Genomic DNA, 3,907 nt, shown 5'->3' with positions numbered 1-3,907 from the left:
CCAAATTTCATAATCATAAAATGCGGCACTTGCTAACATGATTCGGACGGACTTAAGCATCGCTACGGGTGAGAAGGTCTCATCGTAGTCAACTCCTTGAACTTGTCGAAAACCTTTCGCAACAAGTCAAGCTTTGTAGACAGTAATATTACCATCTACGTCAGTCTTCTTCTTGAAGATCCATTTATTCTCTATTGCTTGCCGATCATCGGGCAAGTCAACCAAAGTCCACACTTTGTTCTCATACATGGATCCCATCTCAGATTTCATGGCCTCAAGCCATTTTGCAGAAACTAGGCTCATCGTCGCTTCCTCATAGTTTGTAGGTTCGTCATGGTCAAGTAACATGACCTCCAGAACAGGATTACCATACCACTCTAGTGCAGATTTTACTCTGGTTGACCTACGAGGTTCGGTAGTAACTTGATCAGAAGTTTCATGATCATCATCATTAGCTTCCTCACTTACTGGTGTAGGAATCACTGGAACTGATTTCTGTGATGAACTACTTTCCAATAAGGGAGTATGTACAATTACCTCATCAAGTTCTACTTTCCTCCCACTCACTTCTTTCAAGAGAAACTCCTTCTCTAGAAAGGATCCATTCTTATCAACGAATATCTTGCCTTCGGATCTGTGATAGAAGGTGTACCCAACAGTTTTCTTTGGGTATCCTATGAAGACACATTTCTCCGATTTTGGTTCGAGCTTATCAGGTTGAAGCTTTTCACATAAGCATCGCAGCCCCAAACTTTAAGAAACGACAAATTAGGTTTCTTGCCAAACCACAGTTCATAAGGTGTCGTCTCAACGGATTTTGATGGTGCCCTATTTAACGTGAATGCAGCCGTCTCTAAAGCATAACCCCAAAACGATAGCGGTAAATTAGTAAGAGACATCATAGATCGCACCATATCTAATAAAGTGCGGTTACGACGTTCGGACACACCATTACGCTGTGGTATTCCAGGTGGCGTGAGTTGTGAAACTTTTTCGCATTGTTGCAAATGAAGACCAAACTCGTAACTCAGATATTCTCCTCCACGATTAGATCATAGAAACTTTATTTTCTTGTTACGATGATTTTCCACTCCACTCTGAAATTCTTTGAACTTTAAATGTTTCAGACTTATGTTTCATCAAGTAGATATACCCATATCTGCTCAAATAATCTGTGAAGGTCAGAAAATAATGATACCCGCCACGAGCATCAACACTCATCGGACCGCATACATCAGTATGTATTATTTCCAATAAGTCTATTGCTCATTCCATTGTTCCAGAGAATGGAGTCTTAGTCATCTTGCCCATGAGGCATGGTTCGCAAGCATTAAGTGATTCATAATCAAGTGATTCCAAAAGCCCATCAGCATGGAGTTTCTTCATGCGCTTTACACCAATATGACCTAAACAGCAGTGCCACAAATAAGTTGCACTATCATTATTAAACTTATATCTTTTGGCTTCAATACTACGAACATGTGTATCACTACTTTCAAGATTCAGTAAAAATAGGCCACTCATCAAGGGTGCATGACCATAAAAGATATTTTTCATATAAATAGAAAAACCATTATTCTCTGATTTAAATGAATAACCGTCTCGCATCAAACAAGATGCAGATATAATGTTAATGCTTAACGCTGGCACCAAATAACAATTATTCAGGTCTAAAACTAATCCCGAAGGTAGATGTAGAGGTAGTGTGCTGACGGCGATCACATCGAATTTGGAACCATTTCCCAGGTGCATCGTCACCTCGTCCTTAGCCAGTCTTAGCTTAATCTGTAGCCCCTGTTTCAAGTTGCAAATATTAGCAACAGAACTAGTATCAAATACCCAAGCGCTACTTCGAGCATTAGTAAGGTACACATCAATAACATGTATATCAAATATACCTTTCACTTTTCCATCCTTCTTCTCCACCAAATACTTGGGGCAGTTCCACTTCCAGTTAGGGATGATAATGGAGTGAAAACTTTCCATTTTTTCGGAGGAAAAATGGAAACAGAGAGGAAATATGAAAATGGAAACGGAAATTTGCAAAATGGAAGTGGAAATGGTATTTTTTATGTGGAAACAGAAACAAAAACGGAACGGTGTTTTGATGTCTACTACACAACCTTCTTCTTGTAGACATTGTTGGGCTTCCAAGTGCAGAGGTTTGTAGGATAGTAGCAAATTTCCCTCAAGTGGATGACCTAAGGTTTATCAACCCGTGGGAGGCGTAGGATGAAGATGGTCTCTCTCAAACATCCCTGCAACCAAATAACAAAGAGTCTCTTGTGTCCCCAACACACCCAATACAATGGCAAATTGTATAGGTGCACTAGTTCGGCGAAGAGATGGTGATACAAGTGCAATACGGATAGTAGATAATGGTTTTTGTAATCTGAAAATATAAAAACAGAAAGGTAGCAAGTGGTAAAAGTGAGCACAAACGGTATTGCAATGCTAGGAAACAAGGCCTAGGGTTCATACTTTCACTAGTGCAAGTTCTCTCAACAATAATAACATAATTGGATCATATAACTATCCCTCAACATGCAACAAAGAGTCACTCCAAAGTCACTTATAGCGGAGAACAAACGAAGAGATTATTGTAGGGTACGAAACCACCTCAAAGTTATCCATTCTGACTGATCTATTCAAGAGTCCGTAGTAAAATAACACAAAGCTATTCTTTCCGTTCGATCTATCATATATTTCATACTAGAATAACACCTTAATACACAAATCAACCGAAACCCTAATGTCACCTAGATACTCCAATGTCACCTCAAGTATCCGTGGGTATGATTATACGATATGCATCACACAATCTCAGATTCATCTATTCAAACAACACAAAGAACTTGAAAGAATGCCCCAAAGTTTCTACCGGAGAGTCAAGACGAAAACGTGTGCCAACCCCTATGCATAAGTTCACGAGGTCACGGAACTCGCAAGTTGATCACCAAAACATACATCAAGTGGATCACGTGATATCCCATTGTCACCACAGATAAGCACATGCAAGACATACATCAAGTGTTCTCAAATCCTTAAAGACTCAATCCGATAAGATAACTTCAAAGGGAAAACTCAATCCATTACAAGAGAGTAGAGGGGGAGAAACATCATAAGATCCAACTATAATAGCAAAGCTCGCGATACATCAAGATCATACCACCTCAAGAACACGAGAGAGAGAGCGATCAAACACATAGCTACTAGTACATACCCTCAGCCCCGAGGGTGAACTACTCCCTCCTCGTCATGTAGAGCGCCGGGATGATGAAGATGGCCACCGGAGAGGGATTCCCCCTTCGGCAGGGTGCCAGAACGGGCCTAGATTGGTTTTTGGTGGCTACGGAGGCTTCTGGCGGCAGAACTCCCGATCTATTCTGCTCCCTGATGTTTTTAGGGTATATGGACATATATAGGCGAAAGAAGTCGGTCAGGGGAGCCACGAGGGGCCCACGAGGGTGGGGGGCGCGCCTCCTTGCCTCGTGCCTCCCTCGAAGCTTCACTGACATCTACTCCAAGTCTCCTAGATTGCTTCCGTTCCAAAAATAAGTTCCGGGAAGTTTCAGGTCAATTGGACTCCGTTTGATTTTCCTTTTCTGCGATACTCTAAAACAAGGAAAAAACATAAACTGGCACTAGGCTCTAGGTTAATAGGTTAGTCCCAAAAATCATATAAAATAGCATATAAATGCATATAAAACATCCAAGGTTGATAATATAATAGCATGGAACAATCAAAAATTATAGATACGTTGGAGACGTATCAAGCATCCCCAAGCTTAATTCCTGCTCGTCCTCGAGTAGGTAAATGATAAAAACAGAATTTTTGATGTGGAATGCGACCTAACATATTTATCCACGTAGTTCTCTTTATTGTGGCAAGAATATTCAGATCCAT

This window comes from Triticum urartu, chromosome 3 (assembly GCF_003073215.2).
Source record: "Triticum urartu cultivar G1812 chromosome 3, Tu2.1, whole genome shotgun sequence".
Taxonomy (NCBI): Eukaryota; Viridiplantae; Streptophyta; class Magnoliopsida; order Poales; family Poaceae; genus Triticum; species Triticum urartu.
The sequence above is the reverse complement of the archived record's forward strand: the minus strand, read 5'-3'. Positions refer to the sequence as shown.